This window comes from Pogoniulus pusillus, chromosome Z, assembly GCF_015220805.1.
Source record: "Pogoniulus pusillus isolate bPogPus1 chromosome Z, bPogPus1.pri, whole genome shotgun sequence".
NCBI lineage: Eukaryota > Metazoa > Chordata > Aves > Piciformes > Lybiidae > Pogoniulus > Pogoniulus pusillus.
Window position 1 is genome coordinate 102,312,511 of NC_087309.1, and position 23,680 is coordinate 102,336,190.

At 44.8% G+C, this 23,680-nt stretch overlaps 1 long non-coding RNA gene across 2 annotated transcripts; it reads right to left on the reverse strand.

The window, feature by feature from the left end:
• Positions 1–2,204: 2,204 nt before the first annotated feature.
• LOC135193158 (uncharacterized) lies at positions 2,205–13,000 on the reverse strand. Of its 2 annotated transcripts, none has more exons than XR_010309111.1 (3): positions 12,962–13,000; positions 5,263–5,409; positions 2,205–3,820 (listed from the first exon to the last, which is right to left on the reverse strand). It is a non-coding gene; the product is annotated as an uncharacterized LOC135193158 (long non-coding RNA). The 2 variants fall into 2 exon arrangements; XR_010309110.1 differs by lacking the exon at positions 12,962–13,000 and adding an exon at positions 7,538–7,706.
• Positions 13,001–23,680: the final 10,680 nt, after the last annotated feature.

Genomic DNA, 23,680 nt, shown 5'->3' on the forward strand with positions numbered 1-23,680 from the left:
TAGGAGAGAAGTTTTGGTCTCCTCAGCATCTTTGTAGCCTCCACTGGTCACTCTCCTGTCTCTCTTGAACTGGAGAGCCCAGAACAGGACCCTATACTCTAGATGTGGCCTCAGTAAGGTAGAGAGGGAGGAGAACCTCCTCAACCTGCTGCCAACACTCTTCTTGATGCACCCCAGGAGACCATCGTTGTTCTTGGCCACAAGAGCACACTGCTGATTACCTGGCATAAACCAAAATTCACATATTTATGGACTTCCTCCCAGCCTCCGTGTTCAGAAAGGTGAAGGTGCAAATATTTGCAACTGTAAAGTTGCCCTAAAATAAAGATTTCTTCAAAAAATCCTTTTTCTGTTTAATCACAACATGGGTTTAAGAGACTCTAATTTTCCTTCCCTTTTCAGTCTTCCAAATACAGACAGAATTGCACATGCTTACTGCTTCATTTCTGGACAACTTGCAAAACTAGACCCCTAAATCCATTCCTGGTGGAATTATTGTAGGTGCTGCTTGGTGTGTGCAGGTCTGGACCTCCAACAGCATCTGGAGGATCAAGACCTGCCTGTGGTCTCAGGCTTCCTGAAGTCCAAGGCAGAAACTGCTCACAACACTGATGAAATGTACAGAAATGTCCCTGACTAGGACCATGCACAGCACCAGCAAAGAGATGAAAGAGATCTTGATTTTTTTATATCATGGTCCACGGCTAATGAGAAAACTGCGTGATGTTTCTGCATATATGAAGAGAAAGGAAAGTCTCAGGCAGTTTGTCTTCTCTGCTCTGCCTTGACTTTCTTCTGTCTTGTGCTGCTATCACAACACCATGCCAGAGATGATGTGAAGGGTGTGTCCCTTCTTCTTGCCTCTACTACTTGCCCAGTAACACTACCTCTTTTAGGAAAGCCACAATTTAGTGCATCTCAAGGATTTGAAAATCCCACCTCTGTAAGAAAAAGTCTCTGTTTTGTGCACCTAAAATCATCCTAAAACTGGAGATGTAACCAGGCATATTGCTGAGTTTTAGTTTTCATCTCCATTTCCTGCACTGGAGTAAGTCTTCACTCAGAATTCATCTGTCTGGAAGTTATGGATTGACTTAAGACAAAGCTATGAGGGTCACTGTCCAGGACCAAGCTCCTGAGACATGGACAGAAAGGAATTTTACAGCTCTAGTATGTACCTAGTCATTAGAAATAAGAGAATATAAGCTCAATGAATTGTCAATAGCAGCATTAAAATTTTACTTCACATGCAGTTTTGATGCCAGTTGTCTCATTTCTTCATGTGCTGAGCTACCTCTCTCTGAAAATGCTGTCTCTGAAGCTGCTCATTTGCGGTGTTAACCACCTACCTTTTCCAACCTCCCTTCATAGAATCATAGAATCAACCAGGTTGGAAGAGACCTCCAAGATCATCCAGTCCAACCTAGCACCCAGCCCTAGCTAATCAACCAGACCATGGCACTAAGTGCCTCATCCAGTCTTTTCTTGAAGACCCCCAGGGATGGTGCCTCCACCACCTCCCTGGGCAGCCCATTCCAATGGCAAATCACTCTCTCTGGGAAGAACTTCCTCCCAACATCCAGCCTATACCTAGCACGGCACAACTTGAGACTGTGTCCTCTTGTTCTATTGCTGGTTGCCCGGGAGAAGAGACCAACATGCACCTGGCTACAATGTCCCTTCAGGTAGTTGTAGACAGCAATGAGGTCAGCCCTGAGCCTCCTCTTCTCCAGGCTAAACAACCCCAGCTTCCTTCCCTTTCGAACTCTCTTCTGCTTGCTCACAGAAGTCAAGAAGCACATGCTTGCCCCCTCAGCTGTTTTCTGGGATGTCACAAGAAGGGCTTGGACCCAGGGCTCCATCATCTTCTTCGTGCTTGCAAAGACAGAGTGCAGAGCAGAATACTTGTGTTCCCTGTCACAATCAAAATGGTGTAACAAATAACTATGTTTAGACAGCATTACCATTCAGATGAGGTCACTGGAGATGGCTGTTTTCCCAGTGCTATTGTCCCTAAAGGAACATATTCATAATGCTGATGAAATTCCCCTCAGATCTTCTTTTTATTCCTTTTTAATAAAGCCTAGCTTATGTATCAGAGCAAGGCTGGTTTATTAGTCTTGAAGTGTTTTGTTTGCTTGTTTAGGTTTCAGGGGGTTGCTTGGGAAAAAAAAAAGATGTGATCAGCATACATTTGATTAGCATAGCTCAGAGGACTTTTGTTTAATGAGATGATTAATTGATTCAGCCAGGTATGCAGCCACACTAACAGCTGCTTCAACAGATACAAAAGATTTCCCTTCAAATAAGTCCCTGCCTCACTAACGTGAGGCAGTACCCATGGATACATGTTAATAATAAGGTTGATAGGAATACGTTAGGATAGCTAATGTTGTAGCTGAGTTATTTAATGCAGGTTACTGAAAACAATCAAGAACAGAAACAAAATAATTAGCCAGGCAACTGTGGGCTAAATTCAGCTTTAAATCACTTCAACATACAGATAATAATAAATTTCTCCCAAATTACCCCAGTAAGGAAACTGGAAAGTAATTGCTCCATTCCTGCATTACACAGTATTTGAAAAGGGAGGAATTAAACAACTACAAAACAGAGTTTAATAGGGCCCTTGGCCTGTTTAGTAACAATTATATGGTTTCATTAGCCTCACCATTATTTAGACAATGCTACCTGTAAGCTAAACGCTGTATAAATGCAGATTTTGCTAAATACACAGAAGTTCTTGGTAAATAGAAACCTTTTACACTCCTAAAATCCCAGCAGTGACCAGATCAGAAATTCATATAAGCCTAAAGAGAGTACTGCAGACTACAAATAGCTCCCAGCTCCTCTCAGATCAAGAAGCAGAAGTTGCAAATGCTGTGTGGAAAGAAGAAGCAAAAAGATGTATACATTGTATGAGACACGAAAGGACAAGGGTGAGAGATGCAAGAAAACAAAGACAACACTGAGCCCAAAGGAGGGTAACATCTCAGAGGATCCTGGTCGAGGACATTGCCAGTGCTTTCTGATTAGAAACACACACCAGACTTAGCAGCAGTTTGTCTGAGTTGTGGTGCTGCCAAAAATCCTGCAAGAGTTTCAATCTCCTATCTGCAGCCACAGGCTGGGAGTTGCCTTCCTGCATTGCCACTTTCGGTCTCCTCCGATGTGCCTTGCAGCCACCTGCCGTTACTCATCCTGTGCTGTGGCCAGTTCAAATGTTTCTGTAGAAACGAACAGCTGTATCTGAACAAAAGTCAATGCTGCAGGACCTGGAGACACCATTGGAGGTTTGGCAAAGCTGTGTAACACATGAAGGCGAGCAGCTGAGGTGACGCAAAAGCAGAGAAGCCTTGCAGAAGCTAGACGGCAGTGTTGGCACACGCTCTGAGGCACAAGCAGGCTAACAGCTTTTGTTTGGCACAGTGGGTTCTAACTGCGGGTCCACTGTTTACAGGAATCAGTTTTGGACCTCCTTGTATTCACCTGAGGAAAAAATGGTTCAGTACCTTTGAAACCGCAGCTTCGAGACCAGCAGCTACAAAAGAGGTACTCGTTGTTCACGGGGGGAAAGCAACAGACAGGAGGACTCAAGCAGAGTTCCCAAAGCAGAAGGAACACAGCCTTTTATTTCAGCGTGAAAAAAGGCATTTTTTTGACCCACACGAATTCGCATTTATGCACATGAGAAGGTTATTTGATTGAGCAGTGACACGGCACCAAATACGCCTGTCACTTAAAGGAAGTTGGAGTTCTTGAAATGGCTGTTTACGTTCAAACGAGATAAAAAGAGAGCCGGAGAGCTCTGCCACAGACACTGAAAGAGACAAATGGTTAAAGAGATAAAGACCTTCAAAGACCATATGTTGCCCCAAGCAGCCTTTAATGAATTTCGTCGTGGTTCAGTGAGTCTGGTTTCCTTTTAACGGTTCATTTGGTGAGTTGTTGCTGCGGTGGTTTCTAACAGTAATGTCACAATAATCTTTTAACTGCGTGCAGCTTTATGACTATGCAGGATGGCTCTGAAAGTGATTGCTGGATTTGCTGTCACACCGAATCACGGTATGTCAGGGGTTGGAGGGGATCTCCAGAGATCCTCTAGTCCAACACTCCTGCCAAAGCAGGATCTCCTAGGGCTGGTGAGATAGAAAAAATAAATACAGCTTAAAGTTCCTTTAGTTCCTTCCTCTGTGGCATGCATCGTGCTGAAAGAACAGGAGCACAACAGTGACTCTGAGGAAAAGTAGAAGGAATTCTCTTTCACCCAGATGAGGCTTATTTTGAAGCTGAGCAGACAGTATTGCTTTGCTAGCAGACAGGGTCAATGTTTACTTCCTGAACACTTTGAGTGTTACTGACTACAGTCAATATCACAATATATGTTTTACCCAACATACTAGAGTTTTCTTGCTGGAGTTATTTCCCTGTTTCTCTATTCTCAGTGACATTTTTCACAGAATCACAGAACATATCCGGGTGGAAGAGACCTCAAACATCATCCAGTCCAACCCTACACCCAGCACTGAAGGGTCAGCACTAAACCATGTCACCAAGTGCCAGGTCCACACACTGCTTAAATGCCTTCAGGGATGGTGACTCCAGCACTGCCCTGGGCAGATCATTCCAATGTTTGAGAACCCTTTCAGTGAAGAAATATTTCCTAGCATCCAGCCCGAACCTCTCCTGATGGAGCTTGTAATCATTTCCTCTAGTCCTGTCACTTGCCACCAAGGAGAAGAGGCTGCCCCCTCATCACTCCAACCTCCCTTCAGGTAGATGTGAGAGTGATAAGGTCTCTCCTCAGTCTCCTCCAGACTGAACTCGGCCAGATCCCTCAGAGGCTCCTCATAGGCCATGTGCACCATGCCCTTCACCAGCCTTACTGTCCTTCTCTGGACATGCTCCCACACCTCAATGTCTGTCCTATAGTGAGGGGCCAGAGCTGAACACAATACTTGAGGTGTGCCCTCTCCAGTGCTGAGTACAGAGCACATATTCAGTTGACAGTCAAACAATACCCCAGGCCCTTCTCCAAGTCGCAGCTTTCCAACCACTCTATCCTTGTGTTGCTTCAAATAGCAAAGTACTCAAAATTACTAAAACAATGAAATAATGAACGGCAATTAATACTACATATATATTGTTTTTCATCACTTATCAAAAGCTCAGTGCCAGCAATACAGCCTGAGAAGCAAAATGATTTAAACTCAGACTACTGAAATAATTTGCTAGCTATGCTGCTGGATAACCATATCTTACCTTTTTTCATCAGCTGCAATCATCATGCTGTCACTCCACATTTCTGCAGAGGCTCTCAAGCACAGGATAACACACTCTGCCTCCTTTATTGTAATTTTTCAGATGTAACTGTGGGTGGACAGTACTTTTCACATCAGGGAGAAATGCCTAATGCAAGAAGGAGAAATTTGTAGTGCAGGAACAGGGGAAGAAATTAAAAAGCAGTCTTTTCCTAGTAGATAAAATCCCAGATCACACAAACACGACTTGGGGCAAATAATCCTACCAAAGTTACTGAACTAAAAAAAAATCATACTTTATGTAAACATTTGCACTAAGCTTCTGATTAGTGACAGACATGAAGGTGCTATGACCTTGGTAGTTGTTCCCAGTAATTTAAAGGGGACTATTCACCTAGAAAAGTGCATACTGAACTTCCAGAACTGGGACATAGAGCTGATTAATCCAGCCTAGCTACTAAAAAGCTCCAGACTAAAGCTCTTGCAAGGCTGCTATCTGTTAATAGTTCATGGCACCTTCTGGTCTGGGTATCTTAAATGCACACACAATACCCTGCTTGTTGGATCAGACTGTGGGGATGCTTTTTATGCAAATGCTGTTATATCTCCAAGAAGGGCGAACACTCTAACACACAGCTTTGCACATAGGAGCCCTGAGGTCAGATGAAGAAGTCAGCTGGTGTCTGCTTGCAGAGGACCTTCTTCAAACTGGCCCCAATCTTATGGACCACATAGTGTGTGAAATCTGCAGCTGAAAGCATTTGTCCATTTTATCATCTCATATTGACTGGAAGAAGGAGAGTCCATGACTTCAAACCAACAGCCTCTGCCTCGTTAATACTGAGAAGAGAAACTGTTTGAGTATCTTGCCTTGACAGAACTGAACTAAGCAATGTCATATTTTAGCCCTTGCTTCCATTTATATGCTGTTAAATGGCACCTGTTAGGAGTTAGGTGACAATTCAAAAGGTAGTCAATTAAAGCTTTATGCTTTACTTCAGATATGTAGCATCCAGCCACGGCTTACAGATTTTATTAACTGTAGCCTGGAGTTTTTTACTTCCAAAATGATTCAAGGGATGTGACCTAGTGATAAAACTGTCATCTTAACAATAAACCCCTCCACAACTAACTGCAGTTCATTAAGAAGCACGGTGCAAGGAGGTCTGTTAGCACTGTTTTGATGTAGGCACATGTAATCATAACACTGAGACAGCCAATTTTGGTGGAGTTTAAAAGGCAGCTTACATTGCATGGAGTTTACAGACTTAGGTAGAACTGCTACAGAAAGAGTGAGTGAAAGGAAATGCACTTGCTTCTGTTTCCCTGAGTAGAAGCAGAGGGGAGAGGAGCTGGTAAGAAAGCGGTGCTCACAAGCAAGCTGAGACCTGGCAACTGACTGCAGTCCTCCTGAAGGCCCTGCACCAGACCATCTTCCCAGGCCAAACAGGGTTTTAGGAAGCCTTTGAAAAATAGCTAACACATACTTCATATGAATGCCTTCTGAAATGCTACTAAACCAGCCACAGCTGTGGTGGGAATAGCAAGCTACAAATGGATGACAGTGGAGGAATGTGGAAATTAACAGGAAAAAAAATGCTGTAGTGTCACAGTCAGCTGCCCCATATGGAAAAGTGATGAGTCTGATGTTTAAAAACCTGAGGCAATTGCTGTTTGATGGCTGGCTACTACTGCAGTAAACCAGAAGAGCACAGAAATACATTTGTTCCCTTGAAATCTGCTGCCATCTCCCTCTTTCTGCAGAAGACCTGTTTGCATTGCGTGCATGCATCCAGGAGACAAATGCTCATGATCATGTCATCCAGCTCTCAGAGCAGTGGGCTCAGCAGAAATGGTTACACAGGTTTTGCTCCTGAACCAGCAGACTGTAGCAGCAGAATCGTCCCACTGTCCTAAGGCCAGTCTAACCATTTCCTCAAACTCACTGGCAAATTTTTCCTCTTCCCCAAGAAGAGCTTCTGTAGATTATTTATTTATTTAAGTGCCATCTCACCAGCACTTCACCAAGAAAGGAATGAATGTAACCTCTTGACAATGCTGGTTCTGCGTTCCTTCTAAGTAATCTGTGAATCCTAGGTGGTTATTACAGCCACTGACATTTCTGTCAGTCCTTGGCTTCTCCAGGTGTGCTCTCTATCCTTAGGGAGTCTTTTTCTCTTAATGTTTTCATTGCCTTTGATTTTGAGCTTGGAGTATTCTGGAAAGCAAGATGGACAGAAGTCCTAGGGGTGGGATAGGAGGGAAGACAACTTCACCTGGCAAGCAGTGGCAAGCTGCCTTCCTCAGGATGAAGCAGGTCAGCCAAGAGGTGTGACCTTCCATCCTCTGTGGGCAGCACAAGTGACTGCACAGGGACATCAGCCACTCACAGATGATTGATTTGCATCACTCCTTGCAGAGAGAGTTTCTTTCTGAATGGTCCATTAATTCTTCCTTCCAGGGGAAAAAAAAATCAAAACCAAACCAACCAACCAAACACAACAATGAAAAAAAGGGAATCAAAGACAACAATTACAAAACTCAACCCTCCCCCCCAAAACACACAAACAAAATTAACAAACTGCACAAGGAATTTTGTTTCTGGGTGAAAAAAAAAAAAAATAGGTTTTACAATTGTTACTACACAGCCAAAAACTCAGAAACATTTAATTGTTTAATAGATATTTAACAGTAATATTTCATTATTTTTCCTAGGTTATATAGTGTATTAGCATGAAGTTTATGTACAAATAAGTAATTTAATATACTCTATAAAGTGATTGTACCTTGGTTGAATGTGTAATAAATACCCTTTTCAATTTTCTCAAAAGAGTAAAATCAGAATTTCTCAACACAGATCTCAAGAGACTTTGGTATAAACTCCTAGTTGTGGGTTTTTTTTGCCCCAAATTCACTCGTATTTAATTTGGGAAGAAGTATACTTATGGCTTTGCAAATTTTTTAAATATATAAATTTAGATTAGGAAGTCTTCATGAAAGAGCAAGAGAGATGCATAACTACATCTTCAAGCCACTTTGTGCATACTGTGTCATCTATCACAGTATCACACAGTATCACCAAGGTTGGAAGAGACCTCACAGATCATCAAGTCCAACCCTTTACCACAGGGCTCAAGGCTAGACCATGGCACCAAGTGCCACATCCAACCTTGCCTTGAACTGCCCCAGGGACGGTGACTCCACCACCTCCCCGGGCAGCCCATTCCAGTGCCCAATGACTCTCTCAGTGAAGAACTTTCTCCTCACCTCCAGCCTAAACCTCCCCTGGCGCAGCCTGAGGCTGTGTCCTCTCGTTCTGGTGCTGGCCACCTGAGAGAAGAGAGCAACCTCCTCCTGGCCACAACCACCCCTCAGGTAGTTGTAGACAGCAATAATGTCCCCCCTGAGCCTCCTCTTCTCCAGGCTAAACAATCCCAGCTCCCTCAGCCTCTCCTCGTAGGGCTGTGCTCAAGGCCTCTCCCCAGCCTCGTTGCCCTTCTCTGGACATGCTCAAGCATCTCAATGTCCCTCCTAAACTGGGGGGCCCAGAACTGAACACAGTACTCAAGGTGTGGTCTAACCAGTGCAGAGTACAGGGGCAGAATGACCTCCCTGCTCCTGCTGACCACACCATTCCTGATGCAGGCCAGGATGCCACTGGCTCTCTTGGCAACTTGGGCACACTGCTGGCTCATGTTCAGGCAGGTATCAATCAGCACCCCCAGATCCCTTTCTGTTTGGCTGCTCTCTCTATCATTGGTGTCTCTTGGTCACACTGATGTAGATAACAAATGCCAACTGGTTTCTTCTGGGAAAAGAGTGCCCAGTACCCTTTTGAAGCTTGTATCCTTCTAGTTTAGAATCACCTTAGTAGGATTCCTCCTCTGTTCTTGCTTCATAAGCAGATATTCTTTTATTGATTCTTTTTATTTAAACATGTCTTGCCTGTGTTGTTTTTTTGCTGTCAAAGTCAGATAATGAAACTGTAAGTGATGTTTTAGGAGCCTGTATAAAACTTCAGTGCTGAATTAAATGGGGCAATTTTGAGTACTGAATAAAAGTGAGTGACAATTAGTTTTAGAGGACCCGAAGCTATGCCTGCAGGAATATTTGCATTTTCACAATCACATTTTTTACTCAAAGGCACTCCTGCCCTGCTACTGCTGCGGGAAAGGCTCAAATGAGGAATGATGGTTCGCATATGAATGGAGAGAACTGTCAGCATTAAATGGGGCACATCTCCTCCTCCCAGCCAGGGGACAAAGTGCACCAGTAGAGACTTCTGAAACCACTTGAGAAAATGAGGCCACCTCCACCAACTAAAGTCTGTCTCTCTTTCCTGACACGATCCACTCAGCACACACAAAGTTAAGCCTTTGGAAAGAGAATAAAAATCGCTCCTTACTTAGCTGCATTTGTAGTAAGTTTAAATATATCTTGCCTCAAGTTCAAATTAAAAAAAAAAAAAAAAAAAAAAAAAGCCAAACTGGAGTCAGGTTTCTGCTAAGCTGACAAAATGTTCCTTTCAAAATAGTAAAGTAAAAGTTTTGAAGTGCGAGTTAAGAAGGACAGAGACCACAAGTCGTCTACAGTGTGGCAGTCATTGTATTCAGGCTCACTTAGGAGAGGTGATGATGTTTTCTGCTGCTATTAAATGCTTCGAATAAAGCCTTTGAGCAGCAGACAGCACTAACGTGGCAATTAAAAGCCGTGAGATAGCACCTATTTTACACTCCACCCTTACAAGTCCCGCTTAAAGACCCCACTCTGTTCTCAGCACCTGCATGGATTTAGTTGAATCGCTGTGGTATGGGACTGATTAGACTAACATAGGTGAAGCAAGACAGTCATCAAGTCTCACAGCGTAAGCCATTCAACAGTAAGGTATCTAGCTGAAATTAGCCACCTAGGTTTCCCACCACATCACAGGCTGGTCTTGGTTTTCAGCATGGGCAGGAAGCTCAATGAATTACTGTTTTTATTCTCTAATTTCTTGGGAGTGCTTTAAAAATGTAAATCAGATATAAATATAAATCCTCAGTGAATTTACGTCTGTGTAAGAATACAGACATTCAAGGGCAAAAGCTGCAAGAGGCTCCTGGTACAGCAGAGCAATGAGAACTCCAAAATCTGTCAGTGATTTCAGTTTAAGCAGTGTGTTAAACACTGTCTGAGTTTGGGACATCAGCTGTAATTTTTCTCTCTGAACTGCCCATCACTGCACATACAAAAGCTGCAAAGCAGGAGGATTCGATTGTGGCAGGCAAAGATGGGTGACTTCTCCTTGCACAGGCTTACGTGCAGAGGTTTTATGACTTGTGAAATAAAAGCTTTCACCAGAAGAGTGCTCTGAAGAAATTCATTTTTCAGAAGGAGCATAAAGCAGAGAGATGCCCCTAGAATGAGACAAGCTCAAAGCCAGAAACAGGAACTGAGGTTCCCCTGCCTCATCTATCTGCTGCTCTGCTTCTTTCACAGAGTTCCAAATCTAACTGACATTAAACCATAGCCTTTGTTAAATAGAATACATGAAGAGGAGGAGACCAACATAGTATTTAACCTCTGCATGGTAAGAGAGAACAGATAATTTTCCTGTGCATGTCTGCCTTTTGTTTTTAAGAACCCTTGACACATGAACTATAATCAGCAGCTTAGTTTACCACTTTGGCTTCCTGACTTGCTTTTGCTGCCTCACACAAAGAGTAATGCATCAGTCAAGGCATTTCATATCCTACTGACCTCAAGAATAGGTGACTAGTAGTATAGCTGCCTAAATGCTACAAAACTGCATGCTGAGCTCCATTGTTCAATTACTGTATGATGAGAACAAAGGTAGTCAAAGACTCAGGAAGATATTTTTTTAGCATTAATCAAGCCAAATGTATTCCAATATGCTTAAAGGTCTACACAGGAATACAAAATAGCTTCAGTTTCCTAAACAGAGTCTGAACTGACAGCACAAAAAATCCACACACTTGCTGTGCTAGTTTGAAGCAGGCTAGAATGTTTTGGTGAGGAGAAGTAGATTACAGGCTGTGGAAAGAAAACAATGGTGATGTCTACTTTGCTCACAGGCTTGCTGAGATGAATAGGAACAGGAAATAAAAACATTAGGTAACCACTCTCACTTGGGCTGCTTCTTACTCTCTAACCTCACCCTCCACTTTTTTTTCCTTTGGCTGATCCACTTTGCTTCCTAACCCCCCTGGCCAAACCTCCATTCTTCCTTGGGATTGGGGTAAGGTTGAGAGGGGCAGGGGGAAGGTGCAGGGGTGGTTGAGAGCCCCTCCTGGGGACTCAGGTTTCTGGGAGGGCTGTTCTGTTTCTGTATTACCTTTTACCTTGTATATTTCTGTCTATAACTGTATATACTGTAAATATCTGCTTGTATATTGTGCTAGCTGTAAATAGAAGCTTCATTCATATTTCCAGAGCCAGCTGAGTCTAGTCTGGGTGATTTCTAAAGTGTGGGGGGGCAGGGAACACCCAAACCATCACGCTTGCTTTTAAAAATCTTTTAATCAGAGGTCTGCTGATGCTATAGTAGGACTGTAAGTTGAATGAAAAAGCATCTTTGTAGCTTTCTGGTCTCATCTCACATCTGTCTTTTCCAACACTGACCACATAACCCTCCACTCCCAAATCCACCTCTGCACACAAGTGGTGCCATGTTTGGCTTTTCCCGTGTGAAGACAGTGTTAGTGCAAGAGGGAGATATCAGGAGCACTTATCTGGGGTGAATTGCATTTGCCACTAACCATTTGCAAGGGACAGCTGGCATGTGAATTGTGTATCTCTAAATAAAACTTGTGAGGACACAGGAGTGAGGAGATGGGCAAACTCCATGTGCAGTGGGTTTTTCTGCTCTGGAGTGAGGAGATGGGCAAACTCCATGTGCAGTGGGTTTTTCTGCTCTGATTTTCTACCCAGAAGAGACCAACACTGATTTTGTTTGTCTCTGAGACTGGGCAGCATTCCCATACACCCTCATGAGTTAGAGAAAGAATGAATAAGGTTAGTATTTAAGCAGCAGGTAGAACCACATCTCTGCCTAAGAAAAATGGCTTTACAATGGTTTAACCTTGCTTGCTGAGCTTCCAGGCTGTGTCTTCTGCCAGACCAAGCAATGTGACTTTTAACAATGAGACCCAGTCATGAAATGAAGAGATTAATTCACATCAGTTACAATACTTTCTGGAAGAACTCATTAAATCAGCCAGGTTGTGCCATCCAGCACACCTGATGGGCTTAACCTAAGTGTCTCATCCCGGCCCTGAGGTTATCAGTTGTATACTATACCATAAGTATAAATGATTGGAAAGACAACTCCCAGAGGAGTTTGTTTCCTGCAATTCAGGCATCGTTGATTATTTCCACTGTGTAGCTCATTCCAATCTTTCATTTCCAGTCTTCTTACCTCCTAGAGGTGCTATGCAGCTTTTTAGCAACTTGAAATTAAGGTATGAAGTCTGATTACAGACAAGCTCTGAAGGCCACATGTGTGCATTTACAATAGCACTCTAATTTTCTACAAGTCTGGTAGTTCTTCTGCAAATGTAGAAGCTGATTCATCTAAGAGGTAAAATTCTGCTTCCTGCTTCCTGCAAGACCTTGAAGTGTGGTCACATTTGGAAGATGTAAGGAAGTTTCCAGAATGTCAGAGTAACAGCATATATTTTTGCAGAAATGTACAGACTTACCTTTTCAAAGAAAACTGAGCCACCAGGTACATATCTCTCAGCCAACACAGAGCTCCCAAAACAATGTAAGATTAACATTTGGCTAGTTGGGTCATCCCTGCTGAGAAGCACCTTGGAAGATGAGTCACATTCTGACCTGCAAAGGATGGGACAAGTTTGCTCACTGAGACAAAGAGGCTTTCCAGGCAGAGAGCACCACATGTGCATCTCCCATCTCTGTTCTTAGCACTCAGCCAAGGGTGCGCAGAGGGTTCCAACCTGCAGGAGAAATTAGAGGACCTTATTTTTTCCCCCTTTCCTTTGATTTTCCTTCAGCCTCAAGGACTTGTCTTAAACCACAATCTCATTTTGTTGTAACTTCAGGCAGATGTCAGATGGCAACACTGCTCACTAATATGTGAATGCCAATTGAGTTCAGCAGCTTTGAAAATAAAGGCTTTGCTTCCACAGTTGCTCCTTGAAGCTGCCCAGTCCCTAGAAGTTAGTGAGCTATTTTACATTTAAAAAGAATCATATTCTGGGGGAGAAGGATAAAAATTAAACAGATTTTAAAATGGAATAATTATTTAACAATTATTAGTCACTAAGCAAAGCCACACAGATTCAGTCCACCAGACAAGATGTGACAAATATGGTCTATACCAGCATCATCAGCAAATGGACAAGGTGTGTATAGCATGCAGTTACTTGAAGAAGGAAGGGATGGGATGTTTGCAAAATCACATGTGGCCTTGAGGAGTTCTCTGGGTAAGAACTGGAAGGAGGATACAGCATCTACAGATTTTTCTTTCTGGACTTGGAGTAGCATTTCATATTCCTTGCCACAGGCTCTCCTGTGCAAAGCCTTCAGGCTCTCTGAAATCAGCCACCTTCTACCAGCAAGCTGCACATCGTCTTGTCATCGCTCATGCTGCTGTAGGGATGCACAGGTACTGGCTGAACAGTGCCTGCATTAGCAACCTGCTGCCTTAAGCACATTCAGCACCTGCTCTTTGGTTGGCTGATTGCAGAGAAGCAAAAGAAACTGGAAAGGTCAAGTGGAAATCATGGAACAGAGCGAGCCATATAGCAGATATCAAGTAAAGCAGGCAATGAGTTCTCAAGCCCTGGAAAAATTGGGTCAAAAGGGTCTAAAACAGAAGCTGTTAAGCAAAGCGAGAAACCAAAGCTGTTATTTCAAAGCTGTTCCATGAAGCAATGTTGCACTGTGGTCATGATGTGCTTTACTTCTGGTTGTGCTCTGCCCAAGACCAAGGGCAGTTCTGAGTTACAAGACAGCAGGAATTGTGTAAAGTAGGCACAAGCTGCATTGAAAGCAGCAGCCATATGTAAAAGCAGGAAGGAGAGGAGGGAAAAAATGAGAGCAACTATCCTGATTAGGGAAAGAAATTGAATCACGTGGTTGCAGAGATAGGCAAGGACAGTACTGAAAACTTCCCACATTCACTAATGGGTAAAACCACGCATGTAGAACTTTTCACCTTCAAGAATTTCATGCAGATTGTCTTTTTTAGGTCACAACATCTCATCTTCCAGCCTACCCACACAATGACTGTGCCCGATGCCTCAAAGGAGAGGAATAAAACTGGTGATGACTCTATCCTCTTCACACAGGAAGGTAGGATGGTACTTACAAGGCTCCTTGAAGTATCCTTTGGGAGGGCTTTTCATAGAATCATAGAATCAACCAGGTCAGAAGAGACCTCCAAGATCACCCAGTCCAAACTAGCACCCAGCCCTATCCAGTCAACTAGACCATGGCACTAAGTGCCTCATCCAGGCTTTTCTTGAAGACCTCCAGGGACAGTGCCTCCACCACCTCCCTGGGCAGCCCATTCCAATGCCAATCACTCTCTCTGCCAACAACTTCCTCCTAACATCCAGCCTATACATCCCCCAGCACAACTTGAGACTGTGTCCTCTTGTTCTGTTGCTGGTTGTCTGGGAGAAGAGGCCACCCCCCACCTGGCTACAACCTCCCTTCAGGTAGTTGTAGACAGCAATGAGGTCACTCCTGAGCCTCCTCTTCTCCAGGCTAAACAACCCCAGCTCCCTCAGCCTCTCCTCACAGGGTTTGTGTTCCAGGCCTCTCACCAGCCTTGTTGCCCTTCTCTGGACATGTTCCAGCACCTCAACATCTCTCTTGAATTGAGGAGCCCAGAACTGGACACAGCACTCAAGGTGTGGCCTGACCAGTGCTGAGTACAGGGGAAGAATAACCTCCCTTGTCCTACTGGCCACACTGTTCCTGATGCAGGCCAGGATGCCATTGGCTCTCTTGGCCACCTGGGCACACTGCTGGTTCATCTTCAGCTACTATCCATCAGTAGACCCAGGTCCCTTTCTTCCTGGCTGCTCTCCAGCCACTCTGTCCCCAGCCTGTAGTGCTGCTTGGAGTTGTTGTGGCCAAAGTGCAGAACCCTGCACTTGGCCTTGTTCAATCTCATCCCATTGGCCTCTGCCCACCCATCCAGCCTGTCCAGGTCCCTCTGCAGGGCTCTCCTACCTTCCAACGGATCCACACCTGCTCCTAGCTTGGTGTCATCTGCAAACTTACTGATGCTGAACTCAACCCCCTCGTCCAGATCATCAATAAAGATGTTGAACAGGACTGGGCCCAGCACTGATCCTTGGGGCACACCACTAGTGACAGCTGCCAACTGGATGTGGCACCATTCACCACCACTCTCTGGGCTCAGCCACCCAGCCACTTCTTGACCCAGCAGAGAGTGAATCTGTCCAAGCCATGAGCTGCCAGCTTGGCAAGGCATCTCTTTGATCCTGGGTGGTGTCATGTGCTTGAATGCAACGTGTTCAGGGTGCACAGCCCCAAGGTCTTGGAATAGAGCTGCATGGCAGCTGTGAACACTCCTGAGACACCCATACTTGCCCCAGTGGGGTAAAGTCAGCAAAAGCATCCCATCCCTGTAAGATCCTGAGGCAAGAGAAGAACACTGCATTGAAGAGCTTACCTGGAAATTTTGTACAGAAACACAAAGGGCACACTGATTTTACTAGAAGCCTTAGCTAGAGTCATTCTGAAACTAGCTATTTGTATGTCTTGATTGTCTCACAGTGAAAAAACCCCAAGCAGCAATGGTGAATTAACACCCTGTGAACGGGGACTGAAGTGACACTGCAGTAAGAGTAGCTCCTTGTAAAGAAAATATTCCAGGTCCAGCAGAGACCACCAGAACAGCAAGGGTCGGTGGTCATCTGCGCTCTTGCTTCTGAAACAATTGAGCCTTGTGTACATCAAGGCTTTCAGGCTCCTTCCCTGCTCCTTGTACACCCTGGAAATGCAGGTTTTGGTGCATGTCACCTCATTAAGTTGCAGCTGGAAAAAAGGTTTCTTTTTATTACCTATCTGTGAGCAACTAGGCCATGACAGAAACAAATCACAGTAATTCCACTCCAACTGCAGCTCTCTATCAGCACAGAGTATTTCCTGGTAAGCAGCAGAGATCAACCACTTGTCCAATTAATTGTTTTTGTCCTGTGTTGTTGATTTTCTTTGGCGGTTTTGTTTGTTTTATTTTGTTTTGTTTTCCTTCTTTTAGAAAGAAATACACTTCAGACCTGTAAGCAGCCCAGTTTTAGGAGCCAGCTGCAGCCATGGTGAGTTCTCAGAGTCGAGCTGATGCTGCAAGGCATGAATTGTGTGGATTATATATACTTAAGTCACGTAAGTGGTTTTTTATCACTAGAGAATATATTAAATGCCCCAATCTGGTTCTATGCCTTATGTTCCTCTGCTTCATGAGTTCGAACACCCAAATGAAACAGTGCTGCAAAGATGAGTTCATAGGTCATGCCAGTACAATTCACATCCAGTCACTAGTGGTGTCCCTCAGGGATCAGTGCTGGGCCCCATCCTCTTTAACATCTTCATAGATGATCTGGATTAAGGCATGGAGTCAGTCATCAGCAAGTTTGCAGATGACACTAAGCTGGGGGCAGATGTGGCTGGGTTGGAGGGCAGAAGGGCTCTGCAGCGGGACCTTGACCGCCTGGACAGATGGGCAGAGGCCAATGGGATGGGGTTCAATAGCTCCAAGTGCAGGGTGCTGCACTTTGGCCACAACAACCCCATTCAGAGATACAGGCTGGGGTCAGAGTGGCTGGAGAGCAGACAGACAGAGAGGGATCTGGGGGTGCTGATTGATACCTGCCTGAACATGAGCCAGCAGTGTGCCCAGGTGGCCAAGAGAGCCAGTGGCATCTGGCCTGCATCAGGAATGGTGTGGTCAGCAGGAGCAGGGAGGTCATTCTGCCCCTGTACTCTGCACTGGTTAGACCACACCTTGAGTACTGTGTTCAGTTCTGGGCCCCCAGTTTAGGAGGGACATTGAGATGCTTGAGCGTGTCCAGAGAAGGGCAACGAGGCTGGTGAGAGGCCTTGAGCACAGCCCTACGAGGAGAGGCTGAGGGAGCTGGGATTGTTTAGCCTGGAGAAGAGGAGGCTCAGGGGTGACCTTATTGCTGTCTACAACTACCTGAGGGGTGGTTGTGGCCAGGAAGAGGTTGCTCCCTTCTCTCAGGTGGCCAGCACCAGAACGAGAGGACACAGCCTCAGGCTGCGCCAGGGGAAATTTAGGCTGGAGGTGAGGAGAAAGTTCTTCACTGAGAGAGTCATTGGACACTGGAATGGGCTGCCTGGGGAGGTGGTGGAGTCGTCATCCCTGGGGCTGTTCAAGGCAGGATTGGACGTGGCACTTGGTGCCATGGTCTAGCCTTGAGCTCTGTGGTAAAGGGTTGGACTTGATGATCTCTGAGGTCTCTTCCAGCCTTGGTGATTGATGCTGTGATACTTTAAGCTTTAGATATTTCAGAAGTTACAAAAAGCCTTCCAAAGTGAAACTTGGGAACTTATGAGTGGTTCAAAATTTGATTCTTGTCCTTAAAATTTAATTTCAATTTTAGTTTTTTTGTTTTGTTTTGTTTTTTGTTTTTTGTTTAGAAAGCCAGCTGCCCAGCTAGGTCCCAGAGTGTCAGAGTTTTCCTTTTTATTATCAGGCAAAATAACTTACTTTGATATTTGCAAACAATCCCATTTGCAGATAACTTTGAAGCCTCATGTGCTTCCCAGTGGAGGTGCTGGACCTTCAGTGCCTGCAACAGATACGTGATTAGACTGATCACCAGCAGAATGACTGGTGAATGTTGTGAAGGTTTGCCTGTAAGGCAATACAAACTACACACTCCTCCCTCCTCCCCAAGTTTATATGCCAAACTATACATGGCTACCATTAAGCAGAAAAGAAACCACATGGAATAAATACAATAAATACAATAAATACTTGCTTATCCAGCCATTAAATAAGGAAAATACAACTGGTGTAGAAGGTGTGGAGAGATTTTCTTCTTTTTTCCTTGTGATACAAACTATTATCAGACTCTTGCTTAAGAAATCCATGTGAGGAAGACAAAACTTACAATGCACTGGGAGGGGAGCACAAACACACTCAAGTTGTGCCACATCAGTTTCATAGTGTCATAAGGCAAGTGATCTCACTTCTTGCAGCACTTGTGAAAGCATAAGGAGAAAAAATAGATGAGCATGCAGGGAGAATGTGAAACCCAGAACCAGAACAAAACCCCATACTCTTCTTTACAACCCCCCAGCATCCTCACTTGCATACACATAACTGAAAATGCAACTTTCCTCCTGCCCTCTTTAGATGTGACTTTCTTATAACTTTGTGATGTGGCCACAGTCTGAACAGACACAACCTAGAGTCCAATTCCACACTGAAGCACCAGGAGGGTGAGATTTATCAGCACACAGCTGCAGGTTAAATCTCCTCAGTTTGGGTAGAGAGGGTAAAAATAGCAAGTGGCATGTTTTTAAGAAAGCATCACCCCTCTGTATTGCTGCAGGTTAGTGATAGTCTGCTACAGCTATAGGGACCTCTGTTATGCAGATGCTAGGGAGAAAGAAGAGGACAGGGGATGAAAAGAACTGAAACAACACAACAGGAAGTCTGGGAAAGAGGATGAGGCAAGCTGCATCTCTTCTGGACTCTTCTGGCTGTTGCATAGAGGCAGTAGTTCATCTACTAATAATCATCCTGTCTAATATCCCCATATCCTCGGGCTAGGAAAAAAAAGACTGGTTTCAATGTGTGCTCCCCACAGGGATTCCCTGTCTTGGCACAAGGTGAAGAGAAAATTAAGCTCTGTCTGAGCAGCCTGGAACCCAAAACTAAGCTCTCAGCAGTTCCTCTGAGCACCAGCCACCTTCTGGGGCCTGAGAGCTGCTATGCCCTGGCATCAATCCCAAGCATTGGGGTACTGCAGCATCAGCTCCTTATGCTGCTCCTCTTTTGCAGAGGAAGACCTCGTCTGCTGTGCCTGCTGGGGTGGGTGCTGGTGTGGGGAGGACTGCAGAGCCTTGCAGCCCTCCTTTAATGAGATGCACACCCATATGGAGGTATTAGATAAGATCAGCACCTCGTCTCAGGTGAGGTACTCTCTCTAAAAAGATTTGAGTTTATGTGCAAAACTTTGTTTTCATTTATGCAGTCATCTAACAGCAATGTGGAGAGGACAGCCTGTGTGCTGGTTCTGACTGGGACAGAGCTGGTTTTCTCCTTAGCAGTTAATATGGGGCTGTATTTTGGATCAGTACTGAGAACAGTGTCGATAATTCAGGAATGTTTTAGTTATTGTTGAGCAGATCTTACACAGAGTCAAGGCCTTTTCTGATCCTCACACTACTCCACCAGCAAGTAGGCACAAGAGGCTGGGGGTGGTACACAGCTGGGACAGCTCAGTCCAACTGACCAAAAGGATTTCCCATGCCGTATGACATCAAGTTCAGCATATAAACCTGGGGAAGAAGAAGTGTGATGTTCAGACTCGTGGTGTTTGTCTTCCCAAGTAATTGTTTGTGTGAAGGAGTCCTGCTTTCCTGGAGGTGCTCCCTGCTGATGGGAAGTGGTGGTTTTACTTTGCCTGTGCAAAGTTTTGACTATAAAGCTGTCTGTAACTCAGCCCACAAGTTTTCTTGCTTTTACCCTTCTGATTCTCCTCTTCATCCTTCCAGGGATCTGTGACTGAGCAGCCACGTGAGGCTTGGTTGCTGATTGGGGTTAAACCATAATGGCCTGTTACAGAGGGGGACTGCTGAAGTATGACAGTGTTTCCCCCATAAAGACAGACTTCCATGAGGTTCTGAGAGTCTGCATGGAGAAAAACCATGTTGAGAAGCAGTGAGGCCCATAATCTCTACAAAGGAGAGAGAGCAGGGGGCAGTGGCAGGGCAGGTGCAAGCAGGAATCTTGCTAGCAGGCCTTGGGATGGAGGGCAGCAAGTGTGGGTTGGGGTAGGAGTCAGAGGCAGAAGCCAGGGTCAGAACTGGGATCAAGGAGGTAGGAGACTGGGCAGAGTGATGCAACGTGGTAGGGGGACAGCAACAGAGCTCAACTTCAAACCTTCTGCCTGGGGAAAGGAGGAGGAGATTCTTGCCTACAACTTCAAAACCACTGTCATCAGCAAAAGAGCTGACCAGGACCTGACCATGGGTGCACCCAGCCTAACTTCAATCTGGACAACTTGCCTCTTGGCAAGGCAATGCACTCCTGGCCTTCAGAAGTGCTAGTCTCACATCTCGTGGGTGCCAAGCCAAAGCTCTCTACGAGCAAAGAAACCACATCTCTAGCACCAAAAAAACAGAACAAACTGGACTTTGGAACATCCTGCTACCTGAACACCATGCAGGACAAATAGTTGAAGAAAGAGATGTTATTATTCTACTTTTATGCACAAGGAGCTCTGGAGAGAGTCAGTTTGCCTAATTACACATGTGACAATGAAACCTGTTTTCCTAATGGCTTTAGTTAGCTCTCTACTCCTGGGTAAGCTGCTGAACACAATCATGCCCTGAAAGCCGACAGGCTTGAAGGCAGCAAAGTGTTGGAGCTGACAGGCTTTTAGCAGGAAGAAGGTGTGCTGAATGTGTCCACCTCCAGATCAAGCTCAGATGAAACGTGAGCTAGCTGACGCCAGCAGCACACATGGCAGCACAGGCAGGAAAGGCAGGCTCTCAGGTGGCTGGACACATGCCACCTCTGTGACTGCAGCCCATGCCCAGTGCTTCGTGGTGTGGCTACAGGACGTTGGTGTCACTCTCAGAAGGGATATCTGGTAGGGTGACACCAGTCATGCAGGAAGGAAGCTGCAAATGGGCACTGAGTGGGACCCGGATGGACATCAGAAACAGACTGATGCAGGATGCCCTGCACTGAACCATCTCCCTCTCAGAGCTGCTCCACCTGCTGAAGCCAGCCTGACCTAGAAGCTGCCTGTTGAAATCCTATCCTTCAAGCAATGCAAGATGAAACGAGCCTCTTGCAGGCTGAAAGATAAATGCATCCACAGGTGCAGAGGAGACAGAAGCACAGATTATCCTTGCCTCATTCATCTCCACTACAACTTGTTCCTGCTGTATCTTGCAGGTCTGGGTGTAGATACTGGGGGGTTGACACACAACTGGAAATCCTACAGCATGTAGAATAGAACCTTGAAGGCCAAACAGCAAAGCACATGGTAGAGAATTTGCCCATTCTTATCCTTCTCATACCCAACTTTATTTTTCTGAGACCCTGTCTCATTGCAGCTCTCCTGCCATAAGGATAAGGTACTGTCCCAGGAGAGATCCCACCACACAGCTGATGTATCTTGGGGCTTGCCTTTAGGCAGCATGCTGTTTTTCAGCTGTGCAGACTACAAAGGCAAGAGGCTCTGTCTTTCATCCCTGATGGAATAAAACAAAAAAAAAAAACAAAAAAAAAAAAAAAAAAACAAATCCCCAGACAACCCAGCAGTAAGAATTCTCTGAAAACGAAAAAGCAGAACAGGCAGTACTGAAGCTGTGGGCTTCTCATTGCCACTAACTCTCTGGGTTTTTTAAACCTTCTTGCAGTACAGATGGACAACAGGTAACACATCGGTGGCAGAGGTCTGCTGAGCAGCCCGGATGTAACTAATTACTTCAGTAGCAGGTGCTCTGTCAGCTATTCAGAACAACATGTGCCGTGGAGTAAAGCCTCCCAGTGTGCACCCAGCACCGCTGCCAACATGCCACTCTTCTACTCTGAGACCTTCCCCGTCTACGGTGGTTCCAGATCCCGAATCAAATTTAATCAGCAGGACTTTCACCTCTTCCCATCTTTCTCTTCTGAATAAGAAAGCTAGTGGAAAAGGACCAGGAAGATCACGCTAAAAATAAGCATATCCAGTGTGCTCCTTGTTAGAGGACCGGGAGCAAAGAGGTAATTCAGGCACAGCACAACCAAGTGATGTAAGGCAATCGGTTCCCACACCCCTGAGATGTATTCGTCACTGGGGGGGAAGTACAACAGCTGTTTAGCCATGTACAGTAGCAGCATGTCACAATTTCATGCTAAGCATGTCTGAAGTAATTGGGCCTTTGGGGGAACTGAGGAAGACAGAGTGTAATTACTGCAGCTGGAATTTATCCAGCATGGGTAAAAAAGAAAAAAAAAAAAAAAAAGGTTTATTCCTGGGAAAAAAACCACCATTTCCATAATTAAATCCATTGTCACAAAGTACCCAGAATGATGGGCTGGCATTTCCTATTAGAAGCAGTCCAGTGCTGCAAATATAAACGTCAGATTCACTTTCCAAAGACAATTTCAAGGGGTTAATCTCATGCAGGTAGGTCTGGTCAGATGCAAACCAGCTGACTTTATCAGAAAGAGCAAAGATGCTTATACTGCTTCACTGGCTAAGGTATTTTCATTAGTTTGCTTACAACATGAGATGGTTATTTAAAATAAAATAAATGAGTGTTATTTTTTCCCCATTTCTTTGGCCACCCTGAAGGCAGCTGTCATCTTGTGGATGCTCAGAGACTTGTTGAGATGTGATGTAAAGCTAATGTCAGACAGTGAGCTCCTGAACAGGCCTACAGCACTCAGCAAATTTTGCACCAGATGTGGCTGACTTCTTATTTAAAATGAGTCAGTTAAAGGTAAGTCAGTGAAAGGTATTACTAAGGTAATGATTTAAGTTACACCACTATTAAGATGGAAGAAGAACACTCTAGAAAAATTTAACTGGTATGCACCAGGTAAGTGAGGCAAGCTGAGTTGATCATGCTTTTGTGTTCAAAGTGAAATATGCCCAAACTCAGTTGTGAGACTTTTAAATATTAGGGTCTCTGCAGAAGACTCATCTGAAGCAGAGGGTGTTTCAGTCATCTATCTGTCTGTGCAAGCCTGTGTAAATCATGAACTGTCTGAGCTCCACATACTGTCCAGCAGCCCATCAGCCACCCTGCACATTCATACAAGACAGGCTGATGCTGATCCTTATAGCAGAAGCTACCTGAGATCTGATGCATCCTGTGTGATGCTGATCTACCAACTCTGAGGTGTCATCATCTTGTTTGGAAATGAATGCAATTGCAAGCAGCAATTTAGGACATGCCCTCATTGGAGGAGGCTCTGATGATAGGGAACAAGAGGCCATCTTCCAGGACACAGTGTCCCACATCTAAGATGAGTGAGACATTTTTAGTACTAGAAAGCTTCAGTATATCTTTGCAAGCTTCCACTAGGCCTTGCTCTGTCAAACTGAAACCCTGGCATTACTCATACTGGCCTTTTTGTGATGTGCTTTTCACAATCACAGACCTGACAATTATGAGCTTTATTAAAACAAGAGGGCAAAATTTGCAAAAAGAATGCTGGT